Source organism: Canis lupus, chromosome 4 (genome assembly GCF_003254725.2).
Source record: "Canis lupus dingo isolate Sandy chromosome 4, ASM325472v2, whole genome shotgun sequence".
Taxonomy (NCBI): Eukaryota; Metazoa; Chordata; class Mammalia; order Carnivora; family Canidae; genus Canis; species Canis lupus.
This window is the reverse complement of record NC_064246.1, coordinates 1,046,414-1,061,945: the sequence shown is the minus strand read 5'-3', so window position 1 is coordinate 1,061,945 and position 15,532 is coordinate 1,046,414. Positions and strand designations below refer to the sequence as shown.

Below are 15,532 nucleotides of genomic sequence, written 5' to 3'. Positions count from 1 at the left end.
GAAAATCACCTGGTTCCCAAGGCTGTGATAAAATTACAGCAGTCCTTAGCACCCGAGCCTCCCGGCTTCCTGCTCTTGAGAGGCAGTCATTTTCAACTCTTTGGCTATTTTTTTTTTTCTGTTATTTACAGCATGTTTCTAAATACCATGCGTAGACTGCTGTGTCTTGCTTTTTGGCTTTTAGAATTTACTCCCTACCATAGAAAATCTCTTTCCTTATACTCCCGAGAGAATTACATTAAAATTTTGGTTATATCGGTATTGAATATGAACATGTTTTGATGATGTAGATTTTGCTCACTGCTGAACCATTTAGTGAACATAGGATATTTTCTCTTTTTATATTTTTGTTTTAGTTTTCTCAGAGTTAATACTTGTCTCATGTTCTCCCTTCCTCTCTCATTCCTTTTTCCTTCCTCCCTTCCTTCCTTCCTCCCTCCCTCCCTCCCTCCCTCCCTCCCTCCCTCCCTCCTTCCTTCCTTCCTTCCTTCCTTCCTTCCTTCCTTCCTTCCTTCCTTCCTTCCTTCCTTCCTTCTTCCATCTGCCCAGGAGTCTTCCAGAACTAGTGGTTCTCTAGACCTGACATTTATCTGCACTCTTAGGGTTTTCCTTCACTATACTCCTCCCTGCATTGTCCCTTTCTTCAAAGTGCCTCAATTTTATTATCTGTAGTATGAGAAAGATACTTACTGTACTTGCCTCTTCTGATTATCAGGAAGATTAAATGAATATATGTGTAAGCACTTAGTAGACCTTGCACATAATTTGCACCCCCAAAACACAGTAACTATTTGTTATTATTGCTATTACATACCCTATTTTATTGTTACTTTTTTATTATTATCTTCTCTCATTGCAAAGTTTCTATGAGATGATATAAGTAGAGTGGGAGATCACTGTGGAAGACGTTAAGAGCCTTGCAGAGTTATGTAATTGTAATTGTCACACTTACTATTAATGATCCACCATACTGTAGGCTTCTTTCAAGGGTCAATCAGAGCAGATACCGTTTGGAGGAGAGAAGGATGGTTCTTTGCAGTCTGGCGGAGAGGTGCTGGTTGACCTGTTGGCCATACCTCCCTGTACTCTGGCCTTCCTAAGACAAGCCCATTTTCTGTGAAGGTTGGAACTGAACCATAATCTGAATTTAAATCAAATGGTGGTGTCTTTTAATAGTCTTCTACACTCTTGTGAACTTTAATCAACTACTCTAGTGTTGAATGAAACTGGAGAACATCAAAGCATGAGTGGCTATGTCGAAACAGAGAACTCACTTGTACAGGCTATTTAGTTAATTCGTTAAATGGAAAAGACTCAAAATGAAGGGGATTTAGATGTTACTTTGTAGTTACTCTGGTTTTGGGGTGTAGAGGATACACACACAAATAGACATATACTTTTTTAAGATAAAGAAGTAAACATTAGCTTGTTTTCTATTGTGATTATTTCCATTGCAAATGTTTGCTTTGGTGGTTTTAAATCATATTAATGATATCGAATAATGCAAACCCAAGACAGGGAAGTGTTTGTTGAAAAGAAAGGAGGGTTCTTGACAAAAGGAATTTGAGGTTCAGACTTGCCTAGGACCTTGTCATTTGTGAAGCTTCTGTGGTAATTTTGTAAGCAATCCTCACGTTTGCCATTACAAACAGGTGGTGTCTCTGCAGCTGAAAATCCAAATGTGTTTGAGTGAATGTTAGGGCACTGGCCTGCCTCATCACTGCTGTGCTCTGTGTTCCATCTAATCCTTGGCTCCTTTTCTATTCACAACTAATTTTGTATTGAACACACTTGCTTTGGTGACAGCTGAATACTTGTCTTTGACGTAAATCAAAAGAATAATTCCACAATGAATCACACAAGTGGCTTATCTTTTTAAAAGGGTGTTCACCCCCTCCTCACTTAGATTTTAATAAACTTAATTTTTTAATATTCATGTAGGTTGCAACTCCCTAAGGCAACTGTTTACAACAGTTTGATATTATTTGGATGCACTTTCCAAGTTGCCTGTGCTGTGTGACGTTCACCAAACACCAACCTCTAGCTTATGTTTGCTCCAAATCAGGTAGTAAAAAATCTGGAACAAAAAAAAAAAAAAAAAAGTTTAATGAGATAACATACTTTTCAGAAAAATGGACTAGCATAGCTAATATGCTTAATTTTCCTAAATTCAATTCAGCTGAGAGCAAGGAGGATTATTTCAATGTATAGAGTAGAAATTGAATATGCTCTATAGAAATATGTGCTCATAATCTATATGTATATAGAGTAGAATTGAGTAGAAAATTGTATTTTATGATCAGTTTCTTGGGAGCTTCTGTCCTTGTAGAACAACTGGCTAGTAGTGGAAATGCTGATAGGTGTAGGAAACCAGTATGACTTTCATACAGAATGATTCACTGGTGATAATATAAATATTAATGTTTACAAAACATGCTGTGTGCTTGCCCTGTGTTAGAACAGTGGTAAGTATTTCCTTTGTAATACCTCATTTATCCTTAAAACAGAACTACAAAGTAGTTATCTGCTGATTAATAAGTGAGCATAACAAGCCACACATACATTTGATGATTTGTCCAAACCAGGTTTCAAACAAATGAGAGTCTGACTCTGGTTTTAAAGGTGTTTGCAGGGATCCCTGGGTGGCTCAGCAGTTTAGCGCTGCCTTCGGTCCAGGGCCTGCCTGATCCTGGAGACCCAGGATGGAGTCTGCTTCTCCCTCTGCCTGTGTCTCTGCCTCTCTCCCTCTCTCTGTGTCTATCATAAATAAATAAATAAATAAATAAATAAATAAATAAATAAATCTTTTTAAAAAATCTTATTAAAAAATAAAGGTATTTGTAGTCTTTGGACTAAAAAATGAATCTCACAGACTGATAGAAAAGAATTGGAAACTAATTTAGTAGTCTCATGTAAGTAATGCACTGTTGCTATAAAAGATGACAAATAGAAATCCTCAATTTCTGTATGTGGTTTAGATTTTCCAAACAGATGAAAATTAAGGGAAGAAGAGCAGACTTTTCAGACATGAATATGTGCTAGTGGGAAGGCCATTGTGCTCAGCTTCTTTGATTATCAGCTGTCTTGAGAGAATTAAAAGCCTCTTCAGGAACAAAATTAAGTATCCTGGGGAAAACATGCTTGATCTGAATTTCACAATCTACCTTAAGGAAATAAAACGATAAAGACTATTCTTCATATGATCGTGTGTCTTCAATGATCATAGGTTGTTTTTTGTTAAAAATTGTTTAGTTTTGTAGACTAATTTTTATCTGGTCCTATTATTCATTTTCCTTTGAAATTTAAATTCGAGCAAATGACAATTTGTTGTCAATGTGGAAACTTACTGTTGACCTATGTAGAAAAGCAGAGGAATAAACATAAAAGACAGGTGTTCTCTCTAGAACAATATTGTTCTCTGGGGTGATGAGTAGAATCTCTAATGGGCATTTCATTTTGAATCTTTTTGTTTTGAAGGATAAATGATCAGGAATGGGAACTAGAATGAAATGGATTTGTATCTTCTTTCTAATGAAAATATATCCATCTGTACTAATGACTATGAGGCATCAGTGTATCAGTAGCAGTTGTGAACTATGTGTTCTTTTTGCTACCAATTGATATTTTCCTTCTTTTCCGAAAATGATTTCATGGATTTCTAGTTTGTAAGTCAAGACAAGGAGGGGAAAGTTTAAATTAAAGAAGCATAAGGCTTAACGAGTATGCCCTTACCTCTCAGACTCATTCCAGGATTGGTAGGCAAGGAGACTTTCTGGGAGGGTTTGTATGCATCCCTCCTCCTCTTCCTTGGAAACTCTTTGGCAGCCCACAGTACTGCCAGCTAATAAGCTGCTTTAGCCTTCTTTTTAGATAGGAGAATGTGTAATTGGGGAATATGAGGAGCTGGGTCACACCATTGTTGATGAAGAGGGAGGAAGGAGAACCAGTAGGAAGGAATGTGGTTGCTGAAATTGCTTTTTCAATTCATCGAGCAAGAGTATGGAACAAGAGGATAAACTTGTAATATTATGGGAATTCAGTGGTTCATCTGTAGGATGAAAAAAAGGTCTGCGATACCAGAATCCTGTGGTATCTAGAGGCTGCTTAATAACAGACTGACTGGGTGAATTTGCAATCACCCTACCATCTGTTTCTGAATTTGGGGAAAGAAGATGCATGTGAACTTTTCATCATCTTTCTAAGATGCGAAGAAAACAATTTCAGCTGTGAATATGTGTTGCTCACACATGCTGTTTTCAAAAGAAAAAATGTGTGAATGGAAAAAATTTTAAGATGTGAAATTCATAGATTTCATGGTAGAATAAAAAATATAGTCTAGTATATTTTAGAGCAAGTGTTCTGCACTTCTGGGTAAACTTTAAGCTCGTTCCATTTGGTTCTGTGAAGAAAAGAAAAGGGAACTTGGGTGGCTCAGTGGTTGAGCGTTGAGCTCAGGTCATGATCCTGGGGTCCTGGAATCGAGTCCCACATCCTGCTTCCTGTGAGGAGCCTGCTTCTCCTGCTGCCTATGTCTCTGCCTCTCTCTCTGTGTCTCTCATGAATAAATAAATAAAATATTTTTAAAAAATAAAGAAAAGAAAAAGAGATTACTCCATACTTATTTTTTCAGAGTATTGCCATAGAAGCTGACAAAAGGTTGACTTCCTAATGAACAATAAATTATAAATTCATGGTGGTATGGTTACTATCCTTGATACTCATAAATTATGTTTTAAACCAGTATATGAAATTTAAAAATTAAATTTTCATTTTTGCTTTTTTCATAATTTTACATATATATGTATATCTCTATTAAATATGTTAAATATGTTAACATATAACAAATATGTTAACATATATCTCTGTTAAATATGTTAAGTATGTTAAAAAATTTTCATGAGCAAACAAAAGATTTTTGTGGTTAAAATCTAGCTAGTGGACAGACATTTTGTGTTTGCATTAAGAACCAGTATTTGTGTGTAGTCCATGATATTGTACACCAAGTGTTGTATTACTTGAATTTTAACCTATGTCTTAGAAGCATTTGTGATTTTGAGTCCATCAATCTTTGATATATTGGGGAGACATTGCTGTTTTTTAAAAAATACTTTATTTGAGAGAGAGCATAAGCAGGGGGAAGGAACAGAGGGAGAGGGAGAAGCAGACTCTCTGCTGAGCAGGCCCACCCCTGCTAAAGCCAAACTAGATCCCAGAACGCTGGGATCATGACCTGAGCCAAACAAAGATGCTTAACTGGCTGAGCCACCCAGGTAACCCAACATTTGTGTGTTTTTTTTATGGCTATCTTTATAGTTTATTGAAAACCTTGAAAGGTTTTAATTATTAAAAATAGCATTCTTCAAAATCCATTTGCTTTAGATGAAGGAGCTGAAGTTTTCTATGTGTTTTTTCCGCCTGCCCTGGATATTTCTTAGGGAGAAATTATGGTGATATTGGCAGTACAGTCGGACAAAGTGTGGTGCCTGAGAAGGAAGATGTCACCCCTGAGAATTAGTCCTTTGGTGGTTGGTTTCCTTGCTGCTGCCTCATGGGACATTGGTGCATGCCATTCTTGGTGACTTTGTTCTTTTTTTTTTTTTTTTTTAAAGATTTTATTTATTTATTCATGAGAGAGACAGAGAGGGAGAGAGAGAGAGAGAGAGAGAGAGACAGGCAGAGGGAGAAGCAGGCTCCATGCAGGGAGCCCGATGTGGGACTTGATCCCAGGTCTCCAGGATCAGGCCCTGGGCTGACGGCAGCGCTAAACCGCTGAGCCATCTGGGCTGCCCAGTGACTTTGTTCTTTATAATGAGATGGGAGCTCATAGGAGGATAAGGGCAAATCCAGTGTGTGTTAAGCATGAACGTGTCTTTGAAATAGACCTTGAAGGATCTGTGGGATTTCTGAAGCAGAAATGATGTTTGTAGAGAAAGGCAGGGTGGGTTTTGTGGTAGGTGCATTTGGGGCAGAGGTTGGATGCATCGCCCAGTTTGTCTGAAGTTTAGGATAAAAGCAGGAAGGAAGTGAAAGACAAGACACAGCCACGCTCTAGTCTAAGAGTCCTTGTACTGCTAATCTTTATATGGTACCTGTTTCTCTGACTTGTCATGTTTTTGAAGGCAGAGACATCTATTTCTTCTTGTTTTAATCCATAGTATTGCCTCATTGAATTTGTGGATTTGACTTGATTTGACTTTAGATATCCAGCTCTCAAGAGAATTCTTTTTTTTTTTTTTTCTCAAGAGAATTCTTATAAGTACTTATAGGGTCAAACAAATTTGAGTATCATGAGCTCCCACCCAGCCTTTGCATTAACTTTTTTAGAAGAATTAGGATGGTAGTGTTATGCCTTTTGTCTCTTTAACCACATGAAGATAGAATTTGTCTTGACATTTGGATTTTTATTTAAGTTATAACATCACATACAATTGGGATTTAAGATTTCATGTTAGGAATTCACAAGGGAAGACTTTTATAAGACTATTAAGTTTATCTGCCTGTTATTTTGAAGGACGGTAGTTAAAAGGATCAGATTGTACATGATTAAAGCTTTTGGACTTTAGGCATCTACAGTCCATATTATTCATATATCCCGAAATTTAATAAAATTAAATGTTAACAATGTTCACGTAAACCATCAGAATGCAAATGGGGAGCAGTTCACTGTATAAAAAGATAAAACAAACAAAACTTCATCCTTGCATTCTAGATTACATCATTCTTCGTGGTCTTATTGTACAGCACTTGATCCAGAGGACCTGGAACAAGCTTAACTTGTGTGATGCGAGTGGAAAGCAATTGTATTTGTATCTTTCTCCCACTGCCTCTTCATGTCATCTCAATGGGGCTTTGCTTTCTTCTGCTCCTGTATGAAAACAAACAGTCCAGGGACTTTCTGGCTCCCCTGTCACACACCAAACTCAATTTAGTAATCAGACTGTATACTTCATCCAATGGTCCAAGTTCTAACATGGGGTAAGAATGGATCATTCCTTTGCTGGCTCGGGCTCCTTGAGGAGCAAGGTGTGTGGGCAGAGGAAGAGACTATGAAGACTTCTTGTTTTTGGAGACATGAGATCTCTCGCATAGCCTCTTGGTTCAGGGGTTCTTTGGTGCTCCAAAGCACACTGTGTGTTTACCTCTGTCCAACACTTCCCTCACTTTATTGTAACCAACTATTTCCCTTCCTTAAAGATGAGAGGGACATAATGTTTTCTGCATCCTTACTTTCCTGGCACCTTATATAATAGTCACCATCAGGAATGTAGTAGGCATCAGGAACAGATGCCAAATGAAAGAAATGAAAGACTCCTGACTGGAGCTCTCAAAGTTCTTGTGAAGTTTTAAAGAAGTTGAGGTGTTCTGAATCTACCTGGGAGATTTTGATTCAATAGATGGTTAAAGTTTCACAGGGTATCCTGATTTATAGCAGAGTTGAAAGCCACTGAGCTGGATTTATATTAAGTTTTTGTAAATTTAATAGTATTGACACACTTTAAGGAACATTTAAATTTTAGTCTAAAAATGTGTTTCATAATAAGAAATCTTAAAGAGGTTTTTCCTCACTCTGAGTAAGATTATTAAAAGTACTCACTATCTTTTAAGACTGGTAAATAAGTATTAATTTCAGTATAAATCCTCTGGGACTACTATGCTAGCTTCCCCAGTTATTTTACTTAGTAAGTTTTATGTGAATGGCCAAAGTTTAAATGTATTTTTTAGCCTTATTTTTTAGAAAGAAAGAAAATGAAACTTTCATAAGCCTACTGTGATGTTAAAACATTAAAACATCAGAACACCATGATGCAGATTGTTTTCTCATATATGACCAATAAGTCTAGTGGCCATTTGATAACTTCATCTAATTTCTTACAAGTTTGTCTACTTTTAAAAAGGATTCACATTTTTAAAGGGGAAAAAATGACAAAAGAGTCTATAGAGAGTTCATAAAACCTTTGTATAAGATTCCAGATAGAGTTGGATCTTTTCAAAGGAAACGAATAATAATACATTCCAGTTTATTGATTTTTTAAAAAGATGTACCAACTTTCTTTTTTTTTTTTTTTAAATTTTTAAAATTTATGTATGATAGTCACAGAGAGAGAGGCAGAGACATAGGCAGAGGGAGAAGCAGGCTCCATGCCCCGGGAGCCGGACGTGGGATTCGATCCCGGGTCTCCAGGATCGCGCCCTGGGCCAAAGGCAGGCGCCAAACCACTGCGCCACCCAGGGATCCCCCAACTTTCTTTAATAATTCAACAAATGTTTATTATATAAGACATCCTGGTTATCATAAAATGGCAAGATTATGCTGTATGTTTAGAATGCTTGTTAAAAAGAATTCTTCCTAGGTGTCTAGCTGGCTTAGTCAGTAGAGCATGTGACTCTTGATCCTCAGGGTCATGAGTTCAAGCCCCATGTTGGGTAGAGAGCCTACTTAATTAAAAAATAAATAAATAAAATAATTCTTGGAAACATCATGTCATTAGCGACAATTAGTATTTTTTGACTTCCACACTACCACAGTGTTCTTAGTCTTTTATTTGGGAGGCACTGACGTTTTATTAAAGTGACTTGGTGGGGGGGGGGGTGTTATGAATCTGCATTTGATTATATAAGGTTAATGTTTCATTAATAAATACTTAACATTTAAGTATATTTTATTTTTTTTTAAGATTTTATTTATTTATTCATGAGAGACACAGAGAGAGGCAGAGACATAGGCAGAGGGAGAAGCAGGCTCCATGCAGGGAGCCCGATGTGGGACTCGATCCTAGAACTCCAGGATAACTCCCTGAGCTGAAGGCAGATGCTTAACTGCTGAGCCACCCAGGCGTCCCTTAAGTATATTTTAAATATTAAACTCCTCATTAAGATGCCCATAAGGAATGTTAATTTTATTTTATTTTTTAATTTTAATTTTTTTTTAATTTTTATTTATTTATTTATTTATGATAGTCAGAGAGAGAGAGAGAGAGAGAGGCAGAGACACAGGCAGAGGGAGAAGCAGGCTCCATGCACCGGGAGCCCGACGTGGGATTCGATCCTGGGTCTCCAGGATCGCGCCCTAGGCCAAAGGCAGGCGCCAAACCGCTGCGCCACCCAGGGATCCCCTAATTTTAATTTTTTTAAAGATTTTATGTATTTATTTATTCATGAGAGAGACAGAGAGAGGCAGAGACATAGGCAGAGGGAGAAGCAGGCTTCTCACAGGGAGCTTGATGTGGGACTCGATCCCTGGACTCAGGATCATGCCCTGAGCAAAGGCAGGTGCTCAAGCACTGAGCCACCCAGGTGTCCCAGGAATGTTAATTTTAAAAAATTGCACTTATGTATTGTTTTTACGTACATTTATGTATGTGTGACTTGCTATTTATAAAAAGAATTTCTTTGCTTTCCAAATATATTAACTGGTCATTCTTGATTTGACCTCCAAAACATAGTTCAGGAAATATTCAATTCTCTTATCCTTTTATTGAGAAATTCCACTCATCCATGTGAATTTACCCTGTGGATTGCATCACCTCTCCTGTGCTCTTTATCTGTCCACTTATCTATATTAGGCTAGTTTTAGTCTCTGGTTTTCTTTGCCAAACCGCACCATACTGATGCCAGATTTTTTATTGGACTAGCCAATGTGATTATTTTTTTAACCCCATGAAGAATGAAGGTTATAATTTATATTACACTGTAGAATGCACATAATACAATAATTGTAAGGCACGTATATGCAATTATCCCCTGTAGCTGACTTGTCTTCATTGTTAAGTTATGACATGGATAACATTCAGGAAAATGAAGGCTATGGTGACACCTTAACCAAGAGACAATAAATAAGTAAAAAAAGTCACTTACCTATCATGGTCAAAAAAAGGGAGTTTTCTTTTATATTTTACAAAATGTTTGTATTTGATGCAAAGATAAAAGACCATTTCAATGATATTAGGAAGCTTTAGAATTACAGGACTTGGGCAGAGACTGCATTTTTCCTGTTGCAGACTTTGTTGAAGTTTTCAGTTTCACTGTGTTCAGTGAGTTAATGTTTTCAATGCTGCAAATCTTGAGAAAGTGACTTTGCCTTGGTGCCTGCATGTAGGGAGCTCCTGGGAAGTCAGTAAGTCATCTTTTGCTTCGTTTCATTGTTATGGTTGTTGTTGTTGTTGCTGTTTTCTGCATTCCTTTTTTCCTTCAGAATGAGCATTGGAAGAGTGGGGATTGCAGTTGTATCATGCCACACTTCACAGATTTAGTTTTAAAAGACAACCTCGAAAAAAATTAAAAAAAAAAACAAAGATAGTCTCAGCAATCGAGAAAGCAAAGATTTTGTAATGAGGATAAGTTATGAAATACTTTGGCAGGAGTAAAACCCATGGAACGCATGAAGGCAGTGATCACATAGAATAAGTCATTATGGGACAAATTTGCAACTAAGAAAATTTAAGTATGGTAGGAGAGGATAGGCCCCAAGATCAGAGGACATGGGTGCTACTTTGGTTTGATCTCTACCGAGTTGCATAAGTTTTGTTTGATCTTTAGTTTTCTTATCTGTGAAACAGAGTTAGCACTATCAATTTCAAAGAGCTGTAGCCAGAGCAAAATGGGCTAAAGCATGTTAGAGTCAGTTGCAGGACACTTGTACTTATGGAATTCTGGGAAATTATAATTCCACTTTGTTTCTTCCTCAGTGTTTCTTGATATTTTTAGGACATGCATCAAAAAAATATATACAGCAGGTGTGCAATGTTGATCTTCATATTTTTGCATTAAAAATCATATGCAATCAAGAAGTTAAAACTCTCATGATGATAACTTGTTTATGGAACATTTTGACTGGAATAGAAGCTCTTTACCACATATACTCAAAGACCACCTGAAATCCATTTATCCAAAGGTATCCATTAACCACTTAGCATGTGTCTAGGGCAGCACCATGGAGGAATAAAGACAGTGGAAATGAAGAAGAAAGACAATATCAGATCGCAGTTTTTGAGCAATATTTTGGGAAGCTAAGACATTCAGTGAAACTATTTAACAATTATTCAATATATGCTTGAGTGGAATGTTACTGTAAAATGATGTTACTAAAATGTAGAGTCAGAAAATATTTGAAGTAGGATTAAATTGGTAAATTTATAAAAAGCCTCATTCAGAGTGACTGGTACAGTGTAAAAGCCCAATAACTAGTAGATTTAAAAATTAAAGGTATTATTCTGATTTTTTCCCCCTAAGAAATAGAAAAGCATCAAGAAGAAAGCTTTAAAACTGCAGGCCGAATGCCTCTTCCTTTGCGAAGCTACATCAAATGTCCAAAGACTATTAACCTGTTTCTCTACTGTGTGTCCATAGATTTCCGCCATACCTATGTTAGTGCTCCTTACACATAGTATGGCAATTGGTGGTATATCCTTCTGGGTAGACCAGTAATTTCTCCGGGGAGCTGAGAAGATTTTATATAACTATATGGTCCAAGTCCTTATAACACAGGACCTGGAACATAAGAATCCCTAAAGGACTATTTGTTTAATTAAATAATGGATTTTGAGCTGGACATGGGAAGAAATATTAGATTTGTGTTCATGGCAGGACATGGAGGGTAGAGTCTCTTCAGGAATGGGAACCATCTTTAAAGATGTGGAGATTGAAATGAGCATGTCACTTCATTCATTCATTCATTCAACAAACACCCATTAAGTAGCAATTTGGTGCCAAGCACTTGAGTAAAAACAGATATAGCCTCTCCCTCTGGAACATACAGACTAGTGGGAGAAATTGGCATTAATCAAACAGTCATGACAGTAAGTACACATTTGTAGCTGTGATAAATTCCACAAATGCGAGGTACATGGAGCTCTAAGACAGTGTTTGACCTGGTCAGAGAGCACAGAGTGTTATGTGCAATGTGGTGACAGGAGGAGGATTCTTAACCACAAGGAACAGGGTTGCAGACACAATGTGATGTTTTGAAAGAAGGCTGTGGAGCCAGTGCAAGAAGGTAGGGGGCAGAAAGTAGTGGGTGTTAGCCTGAAGAAGGCAGTGGGGACCAGATCAGATAGTTCCACCTTAAGGACGTGTGACTTTCTTGTAGAACAGTCCAAACCATTGAGAAATCTTTAATCTTAACATGAGCAGTGAAGGGGTGGCAGAAATCATCAGACTTTCACTCTGGCAATTCAAAGAGCTGACTCTGGCTGCAGTGTGGGTGATGCAGGGAGGCAGGGCCAGAGTGGATTCCAGTTGAGGGTCAAGGAGGTTGTTTGCAGCCCCTTGGAGACTTGGATGTGAGTGCTAATGATGGAGACAGAGTAGATGGATAACGGGACAAAGAAGGAGGGATCCCTGGGTGGCGCAGCAGTTTGGCGCTTGCCTTTGGCCCAGGGCGCGATCCTGGAGACCCAGGATTGAATCCCACATCGGGCTCCCGGTGCATGGAGCCTGCTTCTCCCTCTGCCTGTGTCTCTGCCTCTCTCTCTCTCTCTCTCTCTCTCTGTGTGACTATCATAAATAAATAAAAAATTAAAAAAAAAAAGGATTGGTAACCTCACTATAAGTGATTTAGGAATAACAAGAATTAAGGTTTAATGGTTTATTCTGAGATGAGTGCTGAAAGGTGTAACCTTAGATGCAATAGATCAAACTCAAATCAAATGACCTTTCACATCTCTGCCTTTACCTTTACTTCATTTACTCAATCATTTTTACAGTGAGTCATTTACTTACTCGTTCATTCACTCAGTACTGACAGTGCCTACTATGTGTCAACACAAAACCATGTACCCTTGTTAACCTCAATCTCCCTTTCCTCTGTTTCTCCATTTGTTGTAATTTCTCTCACTAAAGTGCAACTCTAACCTGTTCTTCCAAGAGCACTTTGTGGGCCTTCCTAGTTAGAAATAGCAGCCCTCACCCAGCCTTCCAGAAATGTCACAACTCTCAAACAAGAAGGCATTCCACTTGGTCAGTAGTAGTAAGGGCAAAGAGCCTCTTTTTCACATTTGGTTCCTCCCACTGGAACAGAGACCCACAAAGTATAGGCACATGGTAAATGCTTATTCAACTAAGGTAAAGTAAATTGAAGAAAACAAAGGTGGGAAATGTTCCACAGAATGAAATTAAATTGTCTCCAAATGATGATCAGATTCTGCCAATGTCCCTAATTTTATTTATTACTTTTATTATTTTCCTGGCAAATGATTATTAATTTGTATTATTTTTCATGTTGAACCTTTAAACGCTCCATTCCTTGTAACTGTGTTCTTTCAGAAATCTCTGATGGGTTAGGTAATCTGACCTTCCTTGTGACAAATGGGGCTTTCAGTGGTATGCTGGACCAGCTGTTTCTGGCTCAGGAGAGCCCAGTGCGCCCGCTCCTATTCAGTGATGTTGCTTTGGTAGCTTGAAATTGGCAATAATGACAGTATTTTCACCACGGAAACTGCCAAGTGCTACAAATCAGAGCTTTGGTCTTTCCCTCAGAAAGCTGGGTTTTTAGTTACTGTCCAGTACACTACTGCTTTGAATCCAAAAAAACCAAAAAATAAAACAAAACTAAGATTAGTGGATTACAATAAGCAAGTGTGCATGTGTGTGTGCACATGCGCATATACACAGGTTGAAGTGGTTTGGAGCTATTTGTAAGACCCATGGGAAAAAGTGAGATTCTGTTATTCATATCTTCACTTTGCACCTTATTCATCCTGTCACTCATTCAAAATGCTCTTACTGGTGACTATAGCAAGCAGTTGTCTTCATCCTCAAATTGATCACAACCTAGTCAATGGGAGACAGTAAGGATGCTTGTGCAATATAATGAGAATGGACTCTGAACTAAAGTAGAAGCCATGCAGATGGAAATGGGTTTAAGAACTATGTAGGAGGGAAAACTGAAAGTACTTGACAATAGGCCAGAGAGAATGAGGACTGGATGGTAATTGCCAGTTTTCTAGATTATGCAGGTAGATGGATGGTTATCTATCTCCAAAATGAGAATTACAGAGAAGTGGGTTTAAGGAAGATGTGGGTAGGGCAGGCAGAGGTCAGTGAAGGGGATGGGTGTAACTTAAGCAGTGCAGTGTTAATCTGAAATTATTTTAGAATACCTAGAAGGTACTCTGAAACATGTACTTGAAAATTGGAAAGAAATTGGGTGATAGTCATTTAAAGTCATTGCCCTGTGGTGGTATTTTTTTTTTAATTTTTATTTATTTATGATAGTCACACACACAGAGAGAGAGAGAGAGGCAGAGACACAGGCAGAGGGAGAAGCAGGCTCCATGCACCGGGAGCCCGATGTGGGATTCGATCCTGGGTCTCCAGGATCACGCCCCAGGCCAAAGGCAGGCGCTAAACCGCTGCACCGCTGCGCCACCCAGGGATCCCGCCCTGTGGTGGTAATCAAGGCTGAGTGAGATTAAGATGGAGTATTAGTCAAGATTGCAGCAAGAAACAGATGTCATAGACAAATGGGGTAATCAGGGGAATTTGATGCTAAGATGGTTCATAGAGGTTATGGGCAGGATGAAGGAAACCAACTGGGTTGATAAAATATGCTGGGACTAGCAACAGCAAAGAGCCATTGTTACTCTTAGGTCTGGAGAGCTAAAGAGAAGGAGCATTTACCGGAACGTAGACCAGCAGAAGTGAAATCTGTAGATGTGGTTATAGGAGAGAGTTGCCTAACAGTACTTGTAGCCTTCAGCACAGGAACCTGGCCACTGCCAGAAGTGGCCTAGCAAGAAAAGAGGCTTGGGGGATACATATTATGACGTCCGTCTATTCCCAAGATCTGAACTGTGGCCTCCCATTGGCCAAATCCACAATGAGACCAAAGGGCAGGGAAACACTTTGATGCTCCATAAAGGTCGTCTTCCTTGGGCCCAGAGTAGGCCTAGAGAAAAGTGGATAGTGGGACTGTAGGTTGTCATATACAGGAGACAAACCTAATAACAAAAGGTCAAAGCATGCCCAGCAGATTAGTCCTTGAGGATCCTTGGTGAATGTTTTTATTTCACATCGTGATGTGCACAAACAAGTTTATGAAATTGACGGTGGCCACAGGAACAGATCTGTAACATTGAGTGTCATTGTTCTTGCATCAAACATGAGTAGAAGGCTAGAGAGTTGGCCGTTCTCAATAATGGACTCCTCCTTCTCTGTATCCCCTGGACCATCTGTGCCCCGGACTCTCCCAAGTACACACTCAGAAAGAAAGGAGTGTGAGGGAAGATGGGTAATTTTTAACTTCTGTGCACCACAATGATGCTGCCCAAGAAAGGAAGGCAGTGGCAACAGCCAGCAACAAGAAAGGAGTAGCTTGCTGCTTGCTAATCACCCCACTCCTCCCCACCCCATCACCCCCACCTGGAGTCTGACACTCCTCTTAGAGTGGCAGACATAGGAGCAAGAGTTCAGTGTTTTCCATTTCAGAAATGGTAGTAGATTATTTTACATAAGTGATTAATAGTTCCCTCTTTGGCACAGTTTGAAGTGATATTTCAGAATACAAAATATGACTTGGTTGTGAATTGACAAGGAG

General features: G+C 38.6%; 1 protein-coding gene and 1 long non-coding RNA gene across 33 annotated transcripts in view; one reads left to right on the top strand and one right to left on the bottom strand.

Annotated features, from left to right (window-relative positions):
- The window catches only part of CHRM3 (cholinergic receptor muscarinic 3), a 502,174-nt gene that overhangs the window by 18,114 nt on the left and 468,528 nt on the right, over positions 1–15,532 (top strand). The gene's annotated exons all lie outside the window — the stretch shown is intronic.
- Positions 1,888–14,734, bottom strand: LOC112660886 (uncharacterized). The gene is made up of 3 exons (XR_003137286.3): positions 14,617–14,734; positions 9,856–10,264; positions 1,888–2,077 (listed from the first exon to the last, which is right to left on the bottom strand). It is a non-coding gene; the product is annotated as an uncharacterized LOC112660886 (long non-coding RNA).